General features: G+C 49.1%; 1 protein-coding gene across 2 annotated transcripts in view; it reads right to left on the reverse strand.

Annotated features, from left to right (window-relative positions):
* LOC135220560 (hexosaminidase D-like) overlaps window positions 1–15,000 on the reverse strand; it is a 199,858-nt gene that overhangs the window by 184,460 nt on the left and 398 nt on the right. The gene's annotated exons all lie outside the window — the stretch shown is intronic.

The raw sequence follows: 15,000 nt of genomic DNA on the forward strand, positions 1-15,000 counted from the left end.
GAGAGCCTTCTTGTCCGGAGACGAGAGACACTGGTTCGAGACAGAATCGGCAAGCTCCGATCGCGGCAGACCCACCGTCGGTTTGGGTTCCCTCTCGGGCCCCCAAACGACTCGAGCAGAGACTGGGCTCGGGTGCTGGTGGGAGCGGCAATCCTTCCGCAGGGTCATTATGCTGACGAATCAGCTTAATGACTTCTGCAAATTCCTCTGTATCTCGGGAGTAACCGCGTCTTGCGGAGTAGGACCGTCCAGTCCCTCCAACAAGAACAGATCCCTAGATACTCCTCCTTCAGAAGGAGGAAGAGCGGCAGACCCCTGACGGTCGCCTCCAGCTAATTGCGCGTATGTCCTGGTCGGATCCTAGAACCGTGCCTGGTCCATACGGCGTCATAGCGGGGTCGCGAGCGGCGCACCTCTCGCGATCACTCATAGGTACCTTGCTCCTCCCGGCGTAGCCCGAGGAGGTTGAAGGTACAGGAGAGGCAGACCTGACGCTCCCCCCTAGCTCGCTGGCAGGACCCGCGTGCTTGGAGGGCTGCTGCTGATCGTCAACCCGCGGTGGCGATCGAGCAGCATGCCTAGCCTTGCCGCTCGCCTGAGGCGAGAGGCTTGGCTGAGAACGTCGACACTGATCTCTAGCGTCAGGCGAGCTGTTGCTGGTTACCGTCTCCACCCGGTCCGGTCCCCGATGGGAGCGGCGTCAGGTGACCTGCTAGGCTCGCTGTCACGGTGAGACCGGCGAGCGTCCTCTCGGCGGCGTCGAGCCACTGGTACCAGCCGTGGCTGGTACCGACGGCCGCGGGGACCCCTTCCTCGCCTCAACCCGTTATGGGAGAGGCAGACCTGACGCTCCCCCCTCGCTCGCTGGCAGGACCAGCGTGCGTGGAGGGCTGCTGCTGATCGTCAACCCGCGGTGACGGTCGAGCAGCAGGCCTAGCCTTACCGCTCGCCTGGGGCGATTGGCTCGCTGAGAACGTCGAGACCGATCTCTAGCGTCAGGCGAGCTGCCGCTGGTCACCGCCTCCGCCCGGTCCCATCGGGAGCGGCGGACGGGTGACCTGCTAGGCTCTGTATCGCGTCGAGACCGGCCAGCGTCCTCGTCGGCGCGTCGAGTCGCTGGTACCAGCCGTGGCTGGTACCGGCGGGGCCGCGGGGACTCCTTCCTCTCGCCTCAACCCGTGGCTGATCAGCGACCGTCACGTTAGCCCGAGCAGCCAGTTGATCGCTGCGCGAGAGCGTCCACTGGCCTGGCGAGAGTCGTGTGCACGACTCTCGCCAGTCTTCTGCTCCGCGCCGCTGTCTTGACGGCGAGCGAGCTCGGGCGTCAAAACTTTGGCTGGACGGTCTTCTTGGAAAGAGCGTCCACTCGGTGCTTCTCGCGAACGAGAAGCGGCCGAGACGGAACCTGGTTTAGCGGCAGACCCCGCTAGCACCAGGTGAGGACGCACCAGCCGAGGCTGGTGCCCTCTGGTCCCCGTCGACTTCTTCTTTGCAGAAGAAGCGACGGGCCCCGTTCCCGAAGGAACAGGAGGACCAGCAGAAGAGCTCCCCAGCTCGCCTGAGCGAGCCGGCCCTTAGAAGTCCCGAAGGAGTCTTCTTAGGGGGGAAGGAGGCAACCTTCTTCTTCTTCGGCTGTTTGGCCTTAGAAGTCGAAGGGGAAGGAGAGGCAGCGGACGACGAAGAAGACGACGAAGACGACGACGACACCTTCTTCCTCTTCCTCTTCTTCTTCGCCAGGCTCCGCAGGACAGACGTCAGGTCTTCCATCCAGGAGGGAGCCGGGGCAGTTGCCGAAGCAACAGGGCCCGACTGCACCTGTCCGGAAAGACCTGAGACTGTGACAGCATCACCAACAGCAGGAACAACAGGAACAGGTCCAGGAACAGCAGGCACATCTGAAAGTGAATGAGCAGCAGGCACCTGATCTGAAAGGGAATGAGCGGCTGGGACAGCAACAGGTACGGCAGGCACGGCAGTACCACAGGAGAGACAGGCGTCCTGTCGGCAGCTACCGTCATCCTCGGCACTGGCGGCAGGTCCAGGGGGGTACTCTTTGGGCAGCGGCAGTCCGGGGTCGGCAATACAAGAACCCAGGTGGCGGTGGCACCGTCCTGATTGGCACGGCAGGAATTGGTTCTGGATTGCAGCCGTGGGTGTTACCGACATGACATGTGGTGTGTACACCAGGTGCGTGACCTCTCCTATGCTGGTGTCGAGATTGTGGTTGTTGTAGTGTTACCGTATCATGAGTGACCACTGCCGACCCCGCCACCGCTGAATCAACCCCTGCAGTCCCCAGCGACTCCCACACTGTCCCAGGTCGTCCTCGCTGATGGCAAACCTGCGGAAGCAACAGTCGGGTTAGTTAGAGGGGCTTCCTCGCGCCTGGGGGGAGAGAAACCCACCCAGAGCGGACGGAAGACCCCGAGTACAACTGGACGTCCGTTACCAAAGGAGTCACTGGACTTTCCGATGACTTCTTGTGTCCTCGTACAGCACCCACTGCGCCTCTGACGAATGCATACACGTTACACAGGGCTCGTTGCGGGAGCACTCTCGCCCCCGACAACGAGTACAAACCTCGTGAGGATCTACATCTACATCCAAGGTCGTCTCCCACGGATGTAGCACCTGCGGTAACATAGATAGATTAGTAAGAGGGGTTCCCTCACGCACTGGGGGGAAGACATGCCCCACCCCGAACGCAAGGAAGACCCAAATACAAATACAATGAAGAAGCTGAGCGGGGGCAGGAAGGAAGAGACGAAAGAATCGGCTACCAAGGGAGTCGCGGGAGAGCTTTCCGACGACTTCCCCTGGCAGACCTTCGCTTCCCCCACCCCGCACAGCAGTGAAAAGTAATATGAAAATGAAACAGAATACTGCCCTTGCGATTCACTTCATAGAACTTGGAGAAAAGATCAATTCCCGGGTAAGAACGGAAACTTGATCCAATAATATGATGCTATCATAAAATATATATGAAAATGAAACAGAATACTGCACTTGCGATTTCATTTCACATAAAAAATCGTAAGGATCAATTCCCGGGTAAGAACGAAAATTGATCCAGATTAAATTCATGCAATCAATAAAAGAAAATGAAAAGAATATTGCAATTGCGAATCCACTTTCATTGCATTCTATTATACAAAATTAAAAGTTCGTGCCGAGCGCAATCACACTCTCGGTAACGAACGCACAGGGCAAAATATAATGAAAAAAGTACTTACATTTTTCAATTACACCCTTTCGCCCAAATACATGACTCGGCGCGAGCGCGCCCGCCCTCGGCACCGAGACATAATTCAAGGGTTCATAATTAAGTAATGAAAATGAAAACAGTGTACTTACAGTTTCATTTTCAAGTCAAACAAACCATTAGTAGAAAACACAATATAAACAAAGCATACGACGATGAAGCGGGCAGAGAGCGATGACGAACACGTCCTTCACACCCGCGGCCGAAAGCAAAAGTGATTTGTTTACCTCCCAGTCGCGCGCGTCGCGACGATCGGACAAGCAGTTAACTACCGTTCTCCCCTTGTTCGAAGCTTACGACCGTTCCAGCTGCCGCTAGCTACTTCCTATTGTTAAAGGACCGATGGTTTGTATTACGTATCGGAACAAATTTATGTATATATACTTTCAATACATAGGCTAATTTCACCAATTTCAACGTTTTGTGTGTAGTCTTATACCCAGTTTGGAGGGTCAGCACATACGAATGGCAACAGAGAGAGAGAGAGAGAGAGAGAGAGAGAGAGAGAGAGAAAGGAAGGCGGAAGGCGAAGAAGGAAAGGGTGGCGGTGGAGGGGGGGGGTGGGGGGGGAGGTTAGGTGGAGCTTTTTACGCGTGTTCGTGATCCATTTCTGCATAATGGAGTTTTTTGTCTCTTGTACAAGGAAAAGTGTCGTTATTCTTTGCGATTAGTGATTCATGATACCCTTATAAATTACGGCACTGGGTGTAATGCACTATAGCAAAATCTCGTTCTGACATGAGTGTTCGTTACAGAAATAGGTATTGCCCAAAAACGTGCTTGCACTGTCTCTGAAACCCATAGAAGGTATGCTGCTTAGTTGTCAATCAAGTTTTTTGTAATAAGTATTTTTTACAAGCTAGCTATTCAATTAAATTTGTATTTTTCTCATCAAAACATATGCCCCTCAATGCTAACTTTCCTCTTGTTAACGACTTTCTGGTCATTGCAAATTCGGCCCCATAATTTCTTATGGTGCGAAAACAGAGGCCCAGGAACCGAAAACGATTGCGTCGCACTACAGCGATAATCCGGCAGTAAACATCTTCATACATCCAAACAGTAAATAATAAAGATATATATGCGCATTTCGATTATAACAATTACATGAATAGCTGATAATCTGCATGAATAACTGGTAAACTGTTCTGTAATAGGTACGAAAGCCAAGATTCGTGACGTCATAATACAGACTAAAAAGAACGTTCTAATTCCAAAATATAAATACTTAAATTTGAGTCAGAATCGAGCTACTTTTTCAATAACGAATATTTTCAAATTAATCATCATAAATATGTAAAATATTATTGTTTTACTATTTATTTAAAAAATTATCGAAGTGCACGCTTCGTCGTCGTCTTCTACCAAAACAGTTGTTTACTAACAAAGAAGCCGGTTAGGGACCGTTTTCCGATTGTTGTGATGAAAGTGCCCCAGTGTCTGTGGTACAATTGGTGTGCGGATTTATCACAGGAAATGGGAAGTTTATTGACACAGCGACTCCGTAAACATCGAGGTGGCGTCAATCTTCTAAATATGACAATTTGTCCAAAATTGCATTTTTTTTTTTTTTTTCCTAACTATACAAACCTGAGGTCCTTTTACAATAGGAAGGTACTAGCGGCAGCTGGATAGGTCGTAAGCTTTCGAACAAGGGGTTCGGTAATTACTGCTTGTCCGACAGGCGCGCGCACGCGACTGGTAGGTGAAACAAATCACTTTTGCTTTTGGCCCAAGCAAAAACTGCAGAGTGAGGGGTGGCATGAGGTGGGGCGTATGTGTAAAAGGAACCTCAGGTTTGTATAGTTAGGAAAAATGCAATTTTGGACAAATTGTCATTTGTTCCGACACGGCATACAAACCTTCGGTCCTTTTACAATAGGAAGACTCACTTCTTGGTGGGAGGAATCTGAGTCTTTTGTGAACAGACTGGTGTTCGCCCAACCTTGGAATGCCTCCCTGGTCGTAAGAGCGAGGGAGGGATCCAAGCCTCTGTCCGATTCATCGGGGTGTGCACCGCAGGATCAATGGTCAGACCTCTGGACCAAGTACTAAGAGAGAGGCAAGCGTATCTCTTCGTACCAGCAAACAAGAACAAGTTTCCTATTTGCAAGAGGCAACATAAAGTTATGGTTTGTCTCTTGTTGGCATCCACTTCCCCCCCCTTGTAGGAGGAGTGGTGGATATTCGCTCCCATCCCTAGTGAAAGGGATAGGATGGGGCTCTGTCGAGTAGCTCACCGGCATCTCGTCCTTATCCAAACCAGCAAGGTGATGACCGTATCCCTCTACCCACAGGTAGAGGGGGAGAGAAAAATATGGAAGAGAAGCCAGTCACTCTCTCATTCACTTATCTATTCTTACAGTCACACCAGGACTCGATGCTGTTCAGCCTGCTAGGGTCTGGGTTAGCTAGACAACGTGTTGAGCAGCCACCACGGGTCCTAAGGAACGATCCAAGGACCTGTGGGCAATATCCAAAAGGTAGAAAGGAGGTGCCGGTGGTCTGGTTGTACCAAGACCCCTGCCTTCAGTACCTGCGCCACGGAGAAGTTCTTGTGTAACTCGAGGGAGTGTACTTCTAGGTCATCTTGGTGCTGACGAAGAGTCTTCAACACTCAGCCTGGGATGTCGAGTTTCTTCAGAAAGCGCGGTCGCGCTTTCACAGGACAAAGCAGCATCTCCTTCGCATCGAAGGCGGTTGAAGTCCATTAGGGAGGGGATTGTGAAGGACTCTAACCGATCGTCAGGAACCGAAGGGTTTCAGAGTCTTCGCTACGAATTCGGTACGAAATCGAGCGTCACGAATCCCCATCCCCTGGATGCTTGACTTCGCAGTAAAAGTCATGCAATTACCTCAGAGGAAAAGAAGGGAATGGTCGTATGACCTATCCCTCTTCTCAACTTCGGTGATGTCCTGTACCCATACTGGTCTATCCGTCTGCAGCGAATTGTTGTTCTCGGTAGTGGATAGGACACCGACACTCAATGTTTGGTGTCGATGGTATGGGTACTGTGACAAGCCGTTAGGACGAAGAAAAAGATTGTTATGGAACAACCGAACTAAGTCCACAGCGAAGTTCGTAACAGACTTGGGAGCTCTGACAGCTGCCGACTGACTGCGTTCGGTAGGAGGCAAGTTGTCCAAGCACCCTAGCAAGTCACGTGACCTTCGCCTTAAAAGGTTATGCCAAGAGACTAAACAAATAATTTGTTCGTCACCGATGCAGAAGGCAAGGTGATGACTCTCTTAAGGCATGTGCCCAACAGGCGAAAGTCACTTGCCTTCTAGAGACCGAGGTCCTTGATGGCAAGATAACTCATAGTATAGTTGATTCTCGCTAAGGAGAAACAACACTATGTGTCGTTGAAGACGAAGGTGTACAGAAAATGCAACCTACGTCTTCACAGCTGAACCGAGAAGAAGGATTCTCAAGATTCTGAACCTGTGCTACAAAGACTGAGAACGCTAACCGCTATTCATTGCTGTCCGGTGAGGATCGTAGTTGCAATAAAAGCGGAGCGCTTTTCAGTAATGAAGACAGGAAAATACTGCCTGAAGAACTGCTTCTCATGGGCTGAACATTTGGAAGTAGAGCTGTCAAGGTCGGAGAGTAGGCGATGTCTTCTGACATATCTGTTAATTCGGGCGAGCAATGAATAATTGCACACCTACGAATACGAGATATTTTGAAGACAAACTCAGATGTCTGCAAAAATCATTCGCATTATCGCGGTGCGATGAAGCGGTTGACTAGTACAGACTTCTGTTACCGCCGTGGCGGTAAACAGAAAGATGAAAGAGTCCAAGAGATATCTCTGTTGAAAATTCTCGCAATGTCGAAGGCGATGAAATCGAGCGTCACAGCAGTAGATGGTCCTTCATTATGCGAGAATCCCCGTTAATCAGAGACCTAAGTCCATGATTGTTGGGCAGAGATACGGTTCGGTAGTCAATCAAACCAGGGGAGAGAGAGACGTAACCGACCGTGCATCTCCGAGACCTAGCTGATACTGAGCCGCTATCAGGCAGTTCAATACGCAGTAGCTCTCGGTGACTCGTCATCCTGAGTTGCCAGGTAATCCATTATTCCACGAAGGAATGCGTTCGGCTAGAACCATCGAGCATAAAGAATACGCTCGAGCAATTATATTTAACCGAAACGGATTTCGGTAAATACAAAAGCTGATTTGGTGTTGTCATGACAATACCAAGTATCTAAAATCGAAACTGATAACTGCTGGGAGGTTGGCAGGCAACCCCGAGTTGCAGTTCAATTAAGATACAATTCGTCTCGGTCACAAACCGTAGAGTTAACTACGGTATGCGCCTACCCCCTGGACAATCAACTGTTAAAAAGAATCATGTCGCGAGGGTAATATACGTAGTATATTTATAGGTTCTGTACCACGACCTCATCCTAAATTCTTTTCCCCTCGAGGAATGAGATAGGATTGGAGATCGACCACCTTCGTTTCTCTAGTCAAGAGAGTGAAGGAGAAGTCTTTCCCAAAGGAAAGCTTCAATGGTGAACAGAATACCGAAGACGATAGTTCAAGCCAAACTGGAAGTTCCCGTCCGTTCTTCTCTATTCAGGTTAAACGCCTACTGTGAGATACTCTTCTTCCAGCAGCAGTCCTTCTTCCAAATGCTAGAAATTACAGGAATTCGAGCATAAGCGAGGTTCCCGATTATCGTGTAACAATTATCGGGGATTCTCGCTCACTTTGGACCGTGGGTCTCGCCTAAGTGTTTGGAGATCGTAAAAAACTCGAACACTCTGAGTGCGCTAGAAATTCCGTAGAATTCTAAGCACTCTGCGAAAACCCCCCACCGAATTCGTCAAACGATATCGGCTGGTGGTCCTCTCGATTCCCGTAGGAATCGAGAAAGGGGGCAGGATCCCTCCTCAACAACCGGGGCTTACGTCAGGTAGGACCCGAAGGTCCCCCCGGTACGCAGCAGCCCCTAACGTGGGATCTTACAGAGAAATCTCTGTAGGATCCCTCCCCTTTCCCTCGTAGCCGTAAGGAGAGAGGGAATGGGGGAGGAATTGGATACTGGCTCGCCTTCCCAGCGGAACTAGCAGTTGAAGAAGAAAAGGATCAGCCATCGCCTTACGGCGATGGCCTCTCAGAGCCTGGGAAAACGTATCGTCAGGAGAAAACGTTTTCCCCCGAGGAGGGTTACGAACTCATACTGTAGGTAAGGGTCTGCCGCCACTGTGAACGTCGTCTGGGTGGGGCTGATCGACACCTGACAGGAGAGAGCCGATACCGTCCTCCGACTCATTCCAGTCCTCGTCGAGGTCGAAACCTCAGGAGGTACCGAAGGGGTATTCAACTACGGTGTCCGAAGCCACGTAGAAACGCCTCTGTCGCAGTAGAGGAAGTGAAGTAGCTTGTTCGACCGGCCAGAACTGAGAGAGCCTTCTTGTCCGGAGACGAGAGACTACCTGGTTAACACAGTCAGCAAGCTCCGATCGCGGCAGACCCACCGTCGATTTGGGTTCCCTCTCGGGCCCCAAAAACGACTCCAGCCGAGACGTGGCTCTGCTGGTGGGAGTGGCGATCCTTCCCCGAGTCGTTGTGCTGACGAATCAGCGCCATAACCTCGGCAAAGTTCCTCTAGATCTCGGAATTCACAGCATCTTGCAGAGTGGGACCGTTAAGCCCTTCGAAACAAGAGCATATTCCGAGAACCTTCCTCCTAAGAAGGGGGAACAGCGACAGCCCTCTCGGTCTTCCCCATCCACTTGCGCATACGTCCTGGCCGGTCCAAGAAACCGTGCCTGGCACGTAGGGCGTCGTGGTGGGATCATGAGGGGCGCACCCCTCACGATCACTCCTCAATACCTCGCTCCTCCCGGTGTAACCCGAGGAGGTTGAAGGTACGGGGAGAGGCAGACCTGACGCTCCCTCTCGCTCGCTGGCAGAACCAGCAGGCTTGGAGGCTGCAGGCGATCGTCAACTCCGCGGTGGCGATCGAGCTGCAGGCCTGGTCGAACCGTCTCGCTGTGGAGAAACGGCTGGACTGAGCACAGCGGTCCCCGATCTCGAGTGTCAGAAGAGCTGGTGCTGGTTGCCGTACCGATCGCTCTCTGTGAGCGACGTCAGGCGACCTGCAGGCTCCACTGTCACAGTGAGACCGGTGCTTGTCCTCACGGCACGTCACGTCGCTGGTTCCAGCCGTGGCTGGCACCGGCGAACGGAGGACCTCTTCCCAGCCTCAGCCCGTGGCCGGTCGTGGACCGTCACGTCCCCGGGTAGCCAGCTGTTCGCCGCGAGAGTGAGAGCTGGTCTGGTGAGAGTCCACGTGAGCGGCTGTCACCAGTCTTTTCCGCCCCGTGCCGTGAACCTGACGCTGAGCGGACTCAGAGGGTCTGGTTCCTGGCTGCCACCGGTCGCTGGTTAGGCGACCGTCCACCCTCAGTACCTCCCGCGAACGAGAGGCAGACGGAGAGGGCGGGACCTGGGGATGACCCTGATGCAGTGGCAGAACCACTGACACCAGGCGAGGAAGTACCGGTGTTAGCCGGTACCCCTCTGGTCCCCGTAGTCTTCTTCCTTGCGGAAGAAGAGACGGGCCCCCGCGCTCCCGAAGGAGCAGTCCAGGAGGACCGCCCATCGGCCAAGGTAACCCTCCCGTCCCACCGAGGTGAGACGGACCCGGTCCCGCCAGAAGCTCCCGAGGGAGACTTCTTAGGAGGGAGGAGGCAACCTTCTTCTTCCTCGGCTCGTGTAAGTCTTAGAAGTCGAAAGGGAAGAGGATGCAGCCGACGACGATGAAGAAGATGAAGACGACGACGACCGACACCTTCCTCCTCTTCTTCGTCAGCTTCCTCAGGACAGACGTAAGATCTGCTATCCAGGGGGCGGAGCCGGGGCTGCTGTAGCCGAAGCCACAGGGGCCCGGACGCACCTGTACAGACAGACCAAAGTCTGGGGTAGTACCACCACGAACCAGACGCAGCAGCAGGTATGGGCATCTCAGGACAGCAGGCACAGCCAGCACAGCATCGGTAGGGACAGCCAGCGCAGCAACGGCAGGGACAGCCAGCGCAGCAACGGCAGGAGGACAGCCAGCACAGCAATGGCAGGGACAGCCAGCGCAGCAACTGCCAGGACAGTCAGCCCAGAATCGGCAGGTACGGCAGGCAGCACCGGAAAACAGGAAGTGGTGGAGCAGCAGCCAGCAACATCCTGGTACCGGCGGCAGGTCCAGGGGCGAGCTCTAGGGCAGGCGGAAGTGTGGTCGCTGCAGCGCGGCAACCACGAGCGGGGCGGCGGCACGCCCCCCTCTCGGTACGGCGAACGGCACTTCACAGCGGCTGTAGGCAAGACTGTTACCACGTGAGGCGAGTACACCAGGTGAGGAGGGACGTCGTCACCTGGTTGCGTGGTCACCACTCCATGGGTGACCGCAGTAGGCCCAGACATAGAACCGCAGCCCCTGGCACTAGCAACGCCCTGCAAAATGGAAGGACGCCATACCTCACCAAGGTCCACCCTCGTGGCAGTAGCACCTGCGGAAATAACAGTAGTAGCGATTAGTGGGGGGGGAAGTCCCCTCGCGCGGGGGGGTGAGTCCCTCTCCTCCGAACGAGTGGAAGACCCCGAATACAATTGTACATCGGGCACCGAGCGCCCTCCCCCTGCGCTCGACGGAATCGGGCGAGGAGAAGAACGCCGATAACCTCCCCCCCACCCAAGGGGAAGGGCCATCTGGTGGGGAGCTGAGCGGGGGGGGGGGGTGGGTTCTCGTTCCCCACCCCCGCACAGCACCCATGTACCCAACAACAATATAAAAGCCCGAGAGCAATCGTGCCATCGGCCCGAATGCAAGGGCATAAGGATCAATTCCCTGACTGAGCGGAACTTGAACCAAATAAATATTGATGCAATCAATAATAAGAATAAAATGAAAATGCATCTTGCATTACGATTCACTTCACAATGAATAAGGGCTCGGATCGAGCGCATTTGCGCCCTCGGTACCGAGCGAAGGGTAAAAAGGATCCATTCCTTACCTTTATGGATCAAGGTTTATGGAAACCTTGATCCATAATGAATTGATGCAATAAAAAAAAATGAAAATGAAAAAGAATACTGCGCTTGCGATTTCACTTCATACAAATAAAAAGGGGAAGGATCAATTCCCGGAAATAGCGGAAACATTGATCCAGTAAACAATGCAATCTCAATAAAAAATGAAAATGAAAAAGAACTGCACTTGCGATTTCACTTCATTCAAATAAAAAGGGGAAAGGATCAATTTCCGGGTAAGCTCGGAAACTGATCCAAAATGAGTATTGCTACAATCAAAATAAATATATGAAAATGAAAAGAATACTGTACTTGCGATTCCACTTCCATACAGAATAAGTTTTCCGTGCCGAGCGCATTCGCTCGGCAACAGGGCATACAGGTCAAACAAAAAATAAATGAAAAGAGCACTTACTTACGATTTTCATCTACACATTTCCAAACCCAAATATACGCTCGGAGCGAGCGCTCCCGCCCTCGGCACCGAGCATACACAACAATACGAGGATCATTTCTGGGAAAATGAATTCCCGCACTTACACCCTTCAGTCCCGGCACTCGGGTAATCGGAGGGCGTGGTGAAACCAAGATCCTTTAATTCACACTTGAATTCAATGGAAATAAATATAAAGAAATGATTGTACTTACAATTCAGTTTCACTAGATAAATAGAAAAAGAAAAACACAACCATGCGGGAAAGCAACGACGATGAAGCGGGCAGAGAGGCGATGATACACGTCCACACGCCAGCAGGCTGAAAGCAAAAGTGATTTGTTTACCTACCAGTCGCGCGCGCGCGCCTGTCGGACAAGCAGTTAACTACCGAACCCTTGTTCGAAAGCTTACGGACCTATCCAGCTGCCGCTAGTACCTTCCTATTGTAAAGGACGAAGGTTTGTATGCCGTGTCCAGAACAAATTTCGAGTTGTAAGTTAAAATGTTGAACGCGTTTTTGGTGAGATTTCCACTGCCGTCAAACACCTTTTCACTACCCTCTGTTTAAATCTTAACCCTTAAACGCCGGAGCAGTAAATAAAAAAATGACTCCCGTATGCCGGAGGGGTTTGGAAGTGAGCGCGTAAGCGGAAAAAATATTTTTTTCAAAAAATCACAGCGCGCTTAGTTTTCAAGATTAAGAGTTCATTTTTGGCTCCTTTTTTTGTCATTGCTTGAAGTTTATAATGCAACCATCAGAAATGAAAAAAGTTATCATTCATATATAAATAATGCGATATATGATAGCGCAAAAACGAAATTTCATATATAATTGTATTCAAATCGCGCTGTGCGGAAAACGGTTGAAGTAACAAGTTACTTTTTTTTTCGTTGTAATATGCACTAAATTGCGATCATTTTGATATATAACACATTGTAAAACGATAAAAGCACACAGAGAAAAATATTATCACAAAATAATGCATGAATTCGTAACGCGCTTACGTAAACACATATTTTTTTCAAAAATTCACCATAAATCTAAATATTGTCCTAGAGACTTCCAATATGTTTCAGAATGAAGACAAATGATTGAATATTACTATACTGTAAGAATATTAGCTTACAAATGCAGTTTTCGGCCATATCTGACGAGCTAAAGTTGACCGAATGTCGAATTTTTTATATATATATTTTTTTATATGCAATTATTTCGGAAATAAGAAAAGCTACAACTTTCAAATATTTTTCGTTTTATTCTACATGAAATTGCGCACATTTTCATATATAAAACTCTATGAAATGCCTAATATGAAACGGAGCAAATATTCCGAGAATGGGACTTACGCATTTCGGAGATTTGTGGCGGAGAATCCGCGCGGTGGAGGGAAGGAAAAGTTTTTTAAAAAATTCACCATAAATTTAAATATTGTGCTAGAGACTTCGAATTTGTTTCACGCTGAAAGATAAATGACTGAATATTACTAGACTGTAAGAGTTTTATCTTACAATTGCGTTTTTCGACCATTTCGGTAGAGTCAAATTTGACCGAACGTGGTTTTTTTTTTTCTATTTATCGTGATTTATATGCAAATATTTCGAAAATGAGAATAGCTACAACCTTCAACTATTTATTGTTGTATTATACATGAAATTGCGCACATTTTCATATATAAAACGTTATGTAACGGCTAATTTAAAATGGTGCAAAACATTACCACAATCGCACGTATGATTTTTTCGGAAGAGTTACCGCGCGGACGTAAAGAAAATGTTATTTTTTTCATAAATTCACCATAAATCGAAATATTGTGCTAGAGACTTCCAATTTGTTGCAAAATGAAGGTAAATGCTTGAATATTACTAGAATATAGGCGTTTTAGCTTACAATTGCGTTTTTCGACCATTTCGGTAGAGTCAAAATTGACCGAAGGTTGAAAATTTGTCACTTATCATTTTTTTATATGAAAATATTTCAAATTGATAAAAGCTACAACCATGGGTTGTTTTTAGTTGTATTGTGCATGAAATTGCGCACATTTTCATATATAAAACTTTATGTAACGGCTAATTTAAAATGGTGCCAAACATTACCACAATCGCATGTATGATTATTTTCGGAAGAGTTACCGCGCGGACGTAAGGAAAAAGTTTTTTCATAAATTCACCATAAATCGAATATTGTGCTAGACACTTCCAATTAGTTGCAAAATTAAGATAAATGATTGAATATTACAAAATATAAGAGTTTTAGCTTACAATTGCGTTTTTCGACCATTTCGGTAGAGTCAAAGTTGACCGAAGGTTGAAATTTTGGCACTTATCGTTATTTATATGAAAATATCTTAAACTGATAAAAGCTACAATCATGAGTATTTTTTTGTTGTATTCTACATACAAATGCGCACATTTTCATATATAATACTCTATGTAACGGCTAATTTAAAATGGTACAAAAATTATGTCAAAGTGACGAAATAATTTCAGAGATGTGTCACAGATACTTTTTAGTGCGCAAAGAAAGAAATTTCGCGAAGCTTGCGCGCCTGCGTAATCGATTGTAAACAAAAAACAACACCTTGATCCGTGAACTCCCGCATCCCCCAAGGCGCGTGATTCAAGAGTTTTCGGCTGGTAGGCCTAAAAGTATTTTTCCGCGAATTTTTAAAAAAACTTTTGTATGTCGACGTAAAATACGTCCACTCGGCACCCGAGAGACAAAAAAATGTCGACGTAAAATACGTCCAGTCGGGCGTTTAAGGGTTAAAATTTTTGGCCTTAATTTCTAACTTTGGAGGAAATACTTACTTCGAAAGGAGAGTAGAGGTCTTTAGTTCCGTTTCTCACTAACAAGAAGTCGCGACTGATGCCCATCTCCGATGTCAGGACGCGTTATAATGTACTTATTTGGGGATTGTTCACGTTGATTGTACATGGTCCACTCCTGTACCCTGCGGTTTTTCACCCTACAGGTCTTGAGCTCCTGTTATCACTACCAACAACTCATGACTGATGACCATCTCCAGTGTCCGGACGTGTTAAAGTACTTTTTAGGAGGGTGGCCACAAACACAGTAGTCAGTGGCTCAGCTAGTCCAGTCAGTTGCTTACCCTAAGTTTGGACTATCCAGCCATTCATAGTGTAGGACTAGCTAAATAGCACAGCCTGCCTTAACCAGCTTCAGATAGTGTAGTAACTTGGCTGGTACCTAGTCGTATTTGGGGCAATAGGTTAGCCTAGTTAGGCTAGCTAGGTAG

Source organism: Macrobrachium nipponense, chromosome 2, assembly GCF_015104395.2.
Source record: "Macrobrachium nipponense isolate FS-2020 chromosome 2, ASM1510439v2, whole genome shotgun sequence".
In the NCBI taxonomy this organism is placed as follows: Eukaryota; Metazoa; Arthropoda; class Malacostraca; order Decapoda; family Palaemonidae; genus Macrobrachium; species Macrobrachium nipponense.